This window comes from Genypterus blacodes, unplaced genomic scaffold, assembly GCF_046128005.1.
Source record: "Genypterus blacodes isolate CSIRO-AG114 ecotype Tasmania unplaced genomic scaffold, CSIRO-AGI_Gbla_v1 ptg000111l_1, whole genome shotgun sequence".
Classification (NCBI taxonomy): domain Eukaryota; kingdom Metazoa; phylum Chordata; class Actinopteri; order Ophidiiformes; family Ophidiidae; genus Genypterus; species Genypterus blacodes.
Genome location: NW_027466915.1, coordinates 1,256,157 through 1,268,761, shown reverse-complemented (window position 1 = coordinate 1,268,761; position 12,605 = coordinate 1,256,157). Strand labels below are relative to the sequence as shown.

The 12,605-nt window shown below is 41.6% G+C and overlaps 2 non-coding genes across 2 annotated transcripts; both read right to left on the bottom strand.

Annotated features, from left to right (window-relative positions):
* Nucleotides 1–3,115: 3,115 nt before the first annotated feature.
* On the bottom strand, nucleotides 3,116–3,187 carry trnap-agg (transfer RNA proline (anticodon AGG)). Its single transcript has one exon. It is a non-coding gene; the product is annotated as a tRNA-Pro (tRNA).
* A 2,432-nt stretch (nucleotides 3,188–5,619) lies between these two features.
* trnap-agg (transfer RNA proline (anticodon AGG)) lies at nucleotides 5,620–5,691 on the bottom strand. Its single transcript has one exon. It is a non-coding gene; the product is annotated as a tRNA-Pro (tRNA).
* Nucleotides 5,692–12,605: the final 6,914 nt, after the last annotated feature.

Below are 12,605 nucleotides of genomic sequence, written 5' to 3'. Positions count from 1 at the left end.
AGAAATAACTATGATTTAGCCACCGTGTGATACTAAAACTATTTCCCTCTTCTGTCCTCAAAACAAGATTAAAGTAAAGAAAAAGCAGTAATTTATTGCTGCTGCTAATGACCATTTCTGCATTTCCACACTTGCACTTTGGAATTGCTTTAACTGGGCCTTTAAGGGAAAAGAATTTAGTGAACAAAGCTGGTGAGGATTACTGCCCTAATGACCTGAGGTGCACAGCTGTTGAATTATTAATGTCCAGCAATCTTAGAATTAATGAGGAAAATGTTTGCAGCATGAATCATATTTATTGAGGTGCTGTCATCTTGTGTGATCATCATTCAGGCCATACACTGTACTCTGTTTCTGTTTGGGATAATAGCCAAAGGTCAGCTTGATAGATATTCACTGTGTGTGTGTGTGTGTGTGTGTGTGTACTCTGTGTAACTGTGTAATTTGTTCCTACTACCTTTGTTGCAGTTGTATGCCTAACTTCCCTGCACTGGTATAGCTTTGGTGGCATGGTGCCAGTCATGCAGCCTTCCGCAGCCCCTGGAACATTTCTATAGGGGACAGCTACTGAGCACACACTTAGACAGAGAGAGAGAGAGAGAGAGTGTGAGAGTACCAAACTTAAGAATAACCAGGATTTCATTCTCAATAAAAAGTAATTAACTCAATTTGTTGGCAGGCCAGAAAGCAGAGGATGTATTATGAGCATATGGTGTGCAAGATGAGGATTCCTAAGATAGATCCTTAGAAAAATATACCAGCCAGGGGTTCCTGTATCTAAGTGTAGGAAAATCAACACCATATGCTGCAAATAGTCCACCTGTCATTTAGACTATGACAACACATGTTTTTAAAGGGATAAACCTGCTGTTTTGCTGTGTGGCAGGTATTGAATAAGCTGTGTATGAATCACTGAAGATAACACATAAGCCTGTATTCATATTCAGAGAACAGATGCTCAATTTGAAATATTTAATTATGTGTGTTTGTGGATAAATGTGAACATTGAAGTCGGTTTCCATAGCTAGCTGTTTGCCATCAGCTATTGAGTAAAATTCTAGTACGGGACTACATGAAACCCCCTGAACCCTGCCAGTGCTTTTTCATGGAATGCAATGCTAAAGTTACTTCCAGGATTGTAGTTTATGGCGTGTTGCCCTATAACATTGGTAGTAATAAAATATTTGTAGCTGAGATCATGCTGTGGAGATTTATGTACATGTAGGACATTGTAAGGTAAAATTGTATTCAAAGGTAAGTGCATGGCCAATATGTTGAGACTTATGTTTGAGACAAATTGTGGAGAATCGGGAGACTGCCCGTTGAACTGATCACACTTAAGCCACGGTGACCGCATTCACTTAGGTAATGGTATATAATTTCAATGTGTGGACCCATTGGAGGTCAGTGTGCTTAATAAGTCTACTACACACATCTTGTTGTAACAACTGCTTTGTTGCATCTTTACTTTGAATCTATATTTTCTGTAAAAGTAGTTTTATATGTATTCTCCATCCAAGGCCAATCAGAATCAAGTTCTGATACAATGGTGCAGACTTTTATTACATAGTTGCAAATCATATCCATTCAGCAGCTCCTTCAGAAGATACAGGCAGGCAGTGGCTTAGTGGTTAGAGCTTCTGCTTGGGAACCGGAGGGTTGCCGGTTCGAGCCCCTGCCGAGGCGCCCCTGAGCAAGGCACCGAACCCTCAATTGCTCCCCCCTCTGCGAAGGGTGGTAATGTAATGTAAGTCGCTTTGGATAAAAGCGTCTGCCAAATGATCGTAATGTAATGTAATGTAATACACCTGTGCACTTGTGTAATTATGCAATCAGCCAGTCATGTCGCATAAGCAGCATATGCAGGCACAGGTCATGAGCTTCAGTTAATGTTCAGACCTGAGACCTCAGTACGCTTGCCGTGTTCCCCTTCATGGGACAGCCCTGCACCCAAGGCCCTGTTGCTGGTGTCAGTATCCACAATGGCTGGCGTCAGGATAAGCTAGGGAAGGGGTGCTCCAGTGAGTGCCTCCCACAGCTGGTTGAAGGATGCACTGCTACTTTCATCTCCCCCTTTGTGTGTCAGTTGGTGTAGGAGCAGGCAATTGCAGCAAAGCCTCGAAAAAATTGGCAATAGTAAGAGGCAAAGGAAACATCTTTGGTAAACTGGCCAGTTCTTAACAGCAATGACTTTCTCTGGGTTAGTAGCCAGGCCCTCACCTCTTGAGAAGTAGCCAAGAAGTGCCATCTTCTATCTCAGCAGGTGAACCTCCCCAGGTCCAGTCACGCTTGCCTGGATTCCTGCCTGGCCGGGCAGGAACACTGTCTTGCGGCAGGCTTTAGGCGCCAGCTCCACCTGGCAGTGCCCAAGAGCCAGCTGGACCTGGTGATGTGGTCCAGAGCATCATCAATGTGAGGCAGTGGGTACCAGTCTTACCAGTCGAAGCGTGACACTGTTAACCAGCCACTTAGCCAGTTACTGTCTTTCTTCTGAACTAGGATGACTGGAGTGGCCCAATGATTACTATAGGGTTGACCCCAGCCCTTCAGCAGCTGACCTTTTAGCTTAGGGAAGTCGCTGCAGTCCGATGGGTTAGGCGTCCCTAGCGTTCATCTCATGTTGCACCAGGGTAACCCGGGTGCAGTCGTCATCCCAGGCAGCGAAGATGTCAAGGAACTTTTCCAGCAGTCCATGCAGCTGGTGTATCTACGTGGTGGAGTGGTGTTGTCATGGAAGACACATCCGACTCCTCCTCGATGGTGACGGGGAAGAGCCACAGTTTCTGACACCTCCACAAGTCATGCATTTCAGTATCAAGCAGTAAGTAAGTATTGAGTCAAAGTAAATATCGTTTAATCACAGTACATAACATTACATTACATTACGAGCATTTAGCAGACGCTTTTATCCAAAGCGACTTACAGTAGTGAGTAGCAAATAGCGAACTCCACAAATGCCATGAGCAAGAGGTGCCATGATACGGCACAGTTTGGAGGTCTGGTGCCTTGCTTTGCGGCAAAGGGGCAATTCTGCCAGCTGGTAGTCCTTGGACTCGACCCAGGGACCCTCCAGTTCCCAAGCCCGGTCGCCCGCAGCCTCAAAACTACATCCAAAGGGCTCGTCCGGGATTTGAACCCGGGACCTCTCGCACCCTAAGCGAGAATCATACCCCTAGACCAACGAGCCACTTGTTTAATGCTCGTTTTTGCCTGGAATTCTCCAGAAAGAGTTGAGAGACATACGTAGCTAGGGAGAGGAAGCAACATCTCAGCTGCTCTGCCTAGTGTCTGGAAAACGGCTGAGGTCCAATCCTCAACGTCTCCAATGATTTTGTCAGAAAACAATGTGGTGTACTTACAAATAGCGTTCTTCAGATGCACATTTGGTGCATCCTATATAAGATTTTGAGCACAAGTCATTCTTAAGCCATGTTGGTCATCTGCTTCATCATTTGTGGCAGGAAGGCACACACACGTGAAATGTCGCTGTATTTTTTTTGCATCACTCAGTCTCCGGTGTGTTCCATGGCATTCTGTGTGGAACTGTGATGCTCTTGTTTCCGTGTGATGACATCAGTGCCAGCTATGTGCATATTTGTTGCCGAAAACAAAACGACCTTGGCTTTCAGTGGTGTTGTGACTGAGTCTTATACCAGAAAAAGAATTTTAATCAGAGACTGGCATGCCTGAGTAAACTATAAATAGATATGAAAGCGTAGTTATAAAAAACCCTCAGGTGTTAGATTAAAATAACTGAAGTCCAGATTAAAGTCTTTAAGAATATCTTATCCTCAGACCCTATGAGCATCTTTGATGGATAGCTCTGGTCTTGCCCTTGAGAGTCAGTAAAGGTATTACATACAGAGCACAGCACACCAATACAGAACTCCCTCACTAACACTTACACATACAAGTATGCTGGGGAAACAGAAACTAACAAACATACCAGGGGAGGTCATGCATCACACCGCAGTGAAAATACACATGGGGCTTTGGTTTGCATTTGCCTAATGAACAACCTGATGCGCATTTTCTTGTGAAAAGTAAAAAGAAACATTACATGGAAATCAGAGTAGGATCTTTTCCCCAGATGAAGGCATGCCAGAGGTTTCTTTACATATCAAAAATATGAATAACTTAAGGTTTCAAAGGAAGGGGGGGGGGAGATTTTAGGATAAACTGTGACCAGAGGAGTTAAAGTAAACATAACAGACTATAGAGGAGGGAGGTGAGACAAAGAGAGGGAGAGCAGTGCAAATATTATATTACAGTGATCTTTCCTCACTGTAGACACACACAGCGGTCATATTCATTTAAAACAGAGATGGGAAAAGGCAGGCACTTAATTAACTCACCTCGCAATAACACAGAAGTGGCATTGGACTAAAAATAGAGAGAATTCATTTGGTTAAACTACAGATACCTTTAGCTGCACTCCCTCTCCTCCCTGTTGCAGTGCGTGTTTAGGGGAGAAAGCACAGCGGGAAACACAACCACATGTCATTATCAAAAGAAAAGATGACTGCAGCGCTACTTCAAGGTCACCATTCAACTTGAAGATAGATGAAAGAGGATTAAACACCAGATTTTCCAACGCAAACAAGCAGACAATGGACTCTCGGCAGAATTAATTTCATGTGTCAGGAAATAATTTGCACTAATTAACCTTGGGATGGTTTCAATTAGCGCCTGGCATTATTTGCAGGTAAACACTATTTTTGAGGAAGAATGAAATGCACGCCTCCTCATTATACACCTAACAGCTCCTACACTCTGTTCCGGGAAGATATTGACAAAAGCAGCAGAACAGAAATATTCAGTAGCCTTGGAAGTGGGTGATGTGTGTGCATCAATCATTGTCCACACATGTGCCATAATTTTAAGTGGGTTATTTAAATTCATTAAAGACTGCGCTGTTGGCTTCTGTGGGATGGGGAACCATTAGAATTGCAAATGATGTAAGCTTTACGACTCTCAGTACTAATCCTTATTTATTCTGAATTTCTGACCTTACGTTTGGAAAACATTCTCCCCACAAAACAATCTAAATAACAACGCCTGAATGATGATCCCCTCCACCTAGATGACAACAACAGTAATTTAGATAATTCCAATTTTTGCGCAAAGCAAATATATAGTTTTGCCTGATTTTTGCGATACGCAAGGCTCAACAAATTTTCCACTATGTGAGGCAAAAACTAAGAGAAGAGGAAATCTCCTGTGTGACTTGACAAACAGTACAGTATTCATGTGTACCTGTCTTACAGCCAAGATGTTGCCGTTATGCTAATGACCCCAGCCTCCTGAATAAATCAGTCGAAGTCTGAAAATCAACTAGATTTTATCTCCTTGTGAAATGTGGTAGTTACTTTCATTAGGTAGTTTCACAACAACACTTTTCTCACAAAGAGAAAGTAGAGCAAATTTACAATGCATGTTTTTTGATATAAGATTTATTTCAAATTATTTTTTATTTGGCAAATTCCATACAAGCATCATTTGAAATGCATCTTGCACCTCTCATAACATATCAAAACACAGACATGCTTTTTACAGAGGGAGAGGCAGGGGAGACCCACGACCAAGTGAGTCCCCTGCCACAACAACGCCACATCCAAAGGGCTCGTCCGGGATTTGAACCCGGGACCTCTCGCACCCTAAGCGAGAATCATACCCCTAGACCAACGAGCCACATTAATGGCATTCCAACCTCGGTTTGAAAGGAGTTTAGGCATTAGGAAGAGGCTGATAGTGTACATCCTCTTTGCAAACAGCTTGGAATTCCCCAGAAAGAGCTGGATGACAAACGTAGCTAGGGAGAGAAAGCAACATCTTAGCTGCTCTGCTTAACATAAAGCCTCCATGACCCAGAACTGGATAAGCAGATGAAAATTGGTGGATGGATGTTCCTGGTGAATTTCATTGAGAAACTACTCAAAATAAATGGTTGAGGATGATGATAGGGGAAGAGGGTGTTACATGCACCCTATTTAACCTGAGCTTAAAGCACCTGGAAAGGACAAAAACGATGCTTGGTTGCTTTTTATTGATTTCCCATCAACTTTTATCTGCATTGAGCCACATGTCCTTGCTGACAGACCTGATGGAGCGCAGATAGATAGATTGTAATACAGTCCCCAAGTGAGAGTAAATGGTGCATTGTCCAGCAAAGTCTGGGCTTCAGTGGAATCTAAATGGGGCTATGTCCTCTCTCCCCTTTATTTGTTTTCTATCCCAATGGCTGCCAGAGCACATATGAGGGCAGACACATTTTAAAGTTTGCAAATGATTCAGTTATTTAATCCCTACTGAGCTTTACTGACACCGCTCGCGGCCCAGTAATCAGTTTGAGTTTGCTCAATGGTGTGACCACTCTTTTTTCGCAAAAAAAGTGTTTCAAAGACTAAAGAAATGGCAGTAGATTTCGGTATCTCACTCATCACAAACTGTTATTACCAATCATTGGAAGTTGTCAGGCAATACAAGTATCTTGGGACAACACTGTGTGAAAAAAATAACTTCGGAGCCTGAAGTCCAAAGCAAAGCTCTTCAAAAAATGTATTATTGAAGGAAACTCTGTATTTTGAATGATACCGCTTTTTTAAGAAGCTTCAACCTCAACGCTGATTTGTTGGTTCAGAGGTCGTAACATAAAAAAACTGTTGGACATTAGCATAACAAAGATGCGTAGCACGATTGTAGTCGCTGATGTTACTGATCTGTCCATTGTGTACACGGTCAGAGTTTGTGTGATCCCTTCTGACCGAGTCACCCTCTTTTTGAAGGTTGCCAGTTGCTCCCATCTTGCCATAGATATACCCTCCAAAATCAACAGACAGAAAAGCTCCTTTGTACCCTCGGCTATTGCTTTTATAAATAACCATTGTATGTAATGTGCAATAAACCAAATTTCCTCTCTGGGACAATAAAGATGTACTCTCCTAGAATCAGAAACCTTTCGTAAAATAAATTGTATTATAATATTTGTCATACCTGTGACTATTTTTTCATTTGAATACTTGAATCATATGGATATATTCAGTGTTGGCGTTGCTTTTCCTCCATCATGACAGCAGCGATATAGCTGAATACGGAGCTAAGCCTTAACTAGGTTCATTGATAATAGTATCATCATCACATCAACCGTGTCATTATCATCATGCATAATGCTATAAAACAGTTACATGCTCTTGCTCTCTATGTGTGTGCTTATGTGAGTGCATGCATGTGTGTGCGTGTGTGTGCTGCATGACAGGCAGAGAGCAGCCCAGGATCCAATAGTGAGATGATAAAAGGGGTCACCTTGGGAGAGACTTGGGCAAAGCAGCAGTAGAGCCATCACAGCTCTTGTAAATGGCAACCAAAGCACATTCAGCTGCAGTCTTGGATGACAGCACAGGACACACACAGGCACATATACACACACACACACACACAAGCACACACACACACACACACACACCACACACACACACACACACACACACACACACACACACACACACACACACACACACACACACACACACACACACACACCATCTCATTCAAAAATCATAGCCGTGAGTAAAGCACTGGTTGTATCTGATTATAAGGACATAAGGGGAGAGCGACAGTATGGGACATTTCACACTCTCACACACACCTGCACACAGTAGCTTGTTATTTCTTATGTGGGGGTTGTTTCCCTTTGAATTTGGTCCAGGTGGGAATGTGAGAACACAGCAATCACTTTCAGGTTTGGACCAAAATACTCTGAGACCTTGTTCAAAGACTGAGACCTTGTTCGAAGAGAGGCTTCTTATATTTCCAAACCAGCCCTGGAGCAATGTGTCCATAATCCCACTCTGCTGGAAAGCATTGTGGGTGATTTTCTGTGGGGAAAAGTCTCTCCTGGACTCATTTCTTGCACAACGACAAACTAATGCTAAAGTGAAGCTTCTGTTCATAAATAAGAGTATGCAGTATTTCTTGCACAACATATATGAGTACAGATCATCAAACGCCTCACCAACTTCATTAATGAAATAGGTGAATTTCAGACAGATTCCATATGATTATAAACAATCTGACACATGACATGATTTTTTTTCACTGCCAGAGATAGATAGTGCATTGCAATTTCAGTGTATATTCTACTCAAATGAAACCCATGTAGCTGCACTGCTTTATTATAGAAATATCAGGAGAAACACAAAATAAACCTCCTAAACTTCATTGGACCTTATGGTAAGGTGGTTCGTAAGACATTAGGTTAAGAAAAACATGAAAACAATAGAGAGACCCAGTAAATCCTGGAGAATTAAACCATTCATGAGGTTGTCTGCCAGCCTCAAGTGTCTGCATGCTGCTTAGGGAGTAGTCTGGCTGGACAGCACCACTGGATCAGCGTTGTCTCTCTGCACACAGCCTTGATTGGGGTGTCAAGCACAGATTCAATTAGATGCAGGTGAAGGCTAATTATTTGCTGGTCTTTAAATAGAACATCTGCGGTAATGAAAGAAATCTGGTGTTGCTGACACCAGAGGGAAATGGCTTCGGGTCGTTGGCATTAATCTGAATTGACCTACAGGGACGGAGCGGTCAGCTGCAGCTCCACACCCCAAAGATGAAGACGGATCACACAGGGAAGGAAGGGTTAAAAGGCATGCGTGATTTCTTCTGTAGTAGCTTGAAGAGTCTTTATAGTGAAAGTAAAAATCTGAAATGTTCTCATAATTGTAATAATAATATATCTAATAATTTCTCATTTGTTTAGGTTTTGTTCAATGAAATTCAAGCATTTTCCAAACACCATGAAGATGATGATTTTTCTGATAAGATACTAATTAATTCAACAGTATAATATAAGGTATTGATTACATTCAATAGCCGTAAACAAAAATAGACCACCAGTGTGTACCCAAGGGGCTTCAATTTGCATTAAACTCCACAATATGAAAGTGTTGGAATAAACAATATATTGAGGATTTCATAGTCTTTAGGTCAGAATTATACTCAGTTTAAGCTACGCAGACACACACTTGCTTTCTTTGAAGACTAAACACTAAATCCACAAAGAGGCAAATGAGCGCCAAAACATCCCCCCTGCTCAGCAACAGAACAGCTCCAAATCTACTTCCAAATTTGCGCAACAATTTCAGAATCATGGTGACAATGGAGTATCTGTTCATTCGCCAAAAAATGTGATTTCCTTGTAACTTGTATTTTTAATAACGAGCTTTCAAAAAAGGCCAAAATGCCAGAAATAAAAGAAGAGTAAATGTGAACCCCCCAAATAGCATTGGCTTAGCTCGCATAAGGTACTAAGCGCATATCTGTTCTTCAGCAGAATACGGGTAATGTGGTTACCTGAGGAAGTTGCCAGTAGACTGTGTTGCATTATTCAGAAGCCCTTTATTTCATTCCCAAAGAGTCATCCCCCTCAGACATATTGTGTATACGTGAGTGCACATCTTTGTTTTTTAAATAAAAAATGTAATTCCTTTCAAAAAGATGGGGAAAAAGCATTTGTCTCTTTGGCTGCCTTGGTGCTGCTGTAGCTGCTGCCCCTGCTCTTCACTAGCTGGCAGGCAGGTGCATGTCAATATTCAATCCATAACGTCACTTGATGGGATGAGACAATCCTATATAGCCGAGGAGTTGCATCAGCACTTTTCTGGCAGGCCTTCCCTCATTGGCCAGCTAAGCTCTGGATTTGCACACACACACACACACTCACGTTGAACTTTACTCCACCGGGGCCTCCACAAAATCAATCTGCAGTAATTTTTCTGATGCACTCGATGGGGCAATGCAGAGGGAGGGGTGAGGAGAGGAGGAGGAGAATGTAAAGGGAGGGAGGGAGGCTGCTATACTTCTGAACAAACAAGAGAGACTTGATTAGGAAACATCACACACACACACCCACATACATGTCCTTGTCAGCTGACCAAATTACCTCACGAACACCTTGAGCTTCTTTCAAATAACCTTTCCTACCACCATGATACACAAATACACTTACAGTACATACACTGGTTATGTTTCACCCATGTTTGTTGGTTTCTTTGTTTGTTGGCAGGATAGCTCGCAAGGTTATGAACTGATTTTCATGAAACTTGTTGGGCTGGTTGAGAATGGGCCAGGGAAAAACATTTCTGGACCTAGATCAGGATCTAAGAGTATTATTTCACTTTTTTTTAACATTGTGAGATTGGATGTTTTGCAACATTTTGGGGGATTTTGAAATTTGAAACTAGATGTTGATATGCCTTAAACTGCAAACCTTGACAATTTCGATCTCTAATGCCTTGGTATCACTACGATATGTATTCAGAATCATGCAAAAATATTTGTTGCTCCCCAGGATCAATCAATAGGACGAAATCCAGAATATCCATCACAATGGAAGGATTGTTTTTGCAATAGCTCATAAATTGTTGATGATAGATAAGTCTTGTTTTAAGGTTATCAAGGAACCAAGAAGGTCAAATAGTTTGTTCACTGCTTTGGGTGTCAGCTGTTTCTAGGCAATAACCTGTTAAATGTAATAATAATATAACAAATGGAGGACAGTTGGCCTTGAGTTATGCACTCAACAAGCGCCCCACGAGTTGGAGGAAGTGAACAGAGGATGACAGGTAGGTGGAGTATGGTCATGATGACCCATCAAGCATGGCTTTAGTGGTATTGCCATCTTAGAATCAAGGTTAAATCCAGCTATTATGAGTAAGAAAGTATCATCAACCTTTTTTTGTTTTTTTGTTTATTATATAACCAAAAACTATTTTCACACAATCCAATGGTGGCTAATAATCCAAATTCTCGTAAAGTTGTGAATGCCACAGCAGTGAGTTATTCATACAGATTGTCTTGAGGATTGTAAACAATACTTGATTTAAAATACTTGATTTAAAATGCACTTTATGTTTACAAACCGGACTGCTGCCTAATTATCACACAGGGAACACAATGTAAAGCTGGTGAGGAATGACATCAATTCTGAGCCTCAGAGGAGACAGTGCTATGGTGGAAGGTAATAAGAGTGGATTATTTATTCTTTGCTTTAAGAAGTGTCCTTGTTAAATTGGCACCGCACTTACATTAACATTTCACTTGCTAATGGATTTTTTTCTATCTGGCTGATAACCAGTGCCTGGTGTCTCGTTATTACAACAAGGCTCAACAGGACTATAGAATTGCAATTTTAAGTGACCATACCAGACCCACTGTCTCTTCGTGTTAAGCTTTTGTCGTGTAGATGTCTGGACTGTTCATGCCTGACATTGCAAATGTCAGTGCAGAGCTTGAGTTCTGTATCCCTTGATTTCCAAACTTTCTGAGAAAAGCACTGACAGCTCACGAATGAGGTGAAGTTGAGGCAGCATGTGCTACTGAGTGATCTGTGTCGTATCAGGATGTCACTGAACAACTGGACAGTTCACGATAGAGTTGAGTTTGTGAAGGATAATCACACTCTTGGACCAATGAGAGAATATTTTAGACCATGGTGGGACACTTGCCACTGAAACCTGATATCAATAAGTTACCACTTAAGCAGAACCAACACCAAGTTTTTCTGTCAACCTTTTTCCAATTGGTCTTACATATAACTGGTTACCTGAAACCAAGGAACTGACAATTCAGAAGGGGACTTCCAGGTTCCCTGAAATAAATACCATAACCCTGGCTGTCCATTGAGTGGAGCTGTTGCACTGGGATAATGGAAGGTACAGGAACGGGGATAGTCACTGTCCTTAAGCTGAGGTATTTTGGATCCTCCCTTATTGATTAATTCTGCAATGAGAAAAAGATAATGGAAGCTTTGTTAAGAAGGCAAGCATGATCAATCTCAAAGACATTGCATGTTGATAAAGTATCCAATTACACGGTAATTTTCAAAGGGCGGTTTGATCCATTACAAGGCTACAAGGCCCAACAAGCTGTGAAAATGTTAAATTCCATATACATGCAGACATATTTGAATTTAATAGCAGGTACTGACTTTAAATGGGAAATTCTTCAGTGTGCAGTTCCTGTTTAAAGAGACACAAATGCTGTTGGTACCTTCTCCACCAGTGAGTCAAGTACAAAGACAATGATTTGGGTGTGTTATGACTAAGATCATTCCCAAAGTGCCAGTGCAAACAGTAGCAGGGGAAACAATGGCTGAGGATACAATATATGCTGATTAAACTGGTAGATATAAGAGGTCCTCATTGGTCCACTTGTATTTACCACAGTGACCTGAACCAGGACCTGGGTCAAGTCGGGTCCAAATTATATATATAATATATTCACTTTTAGTATCTTTGGTGTCGGGCCTGTGTACAGGTAAAGTAGAGATCTGAGGAACATGTTGAAAGATGGAGCATCATGCTGATTTGTGTTCTTTCTCTATTTGGGTCTATTCAGGTTGACCAGATACTAGTCCAGGTCTTTTTATCCTCTGGTCTATTTCAGGGGTTTGTTGTGTTATCAAATGGCATCGACTCAAGGCTTTCGTTGCAATTTGTTTTTATTGAAGCAAACATTGTACATGACATTGCGCATACAGTTGAAGGATATTTTGGAGATCATTTTTTATATAGAAAGAGGGGAAAGAGGAGAGAGAGACAGATAGA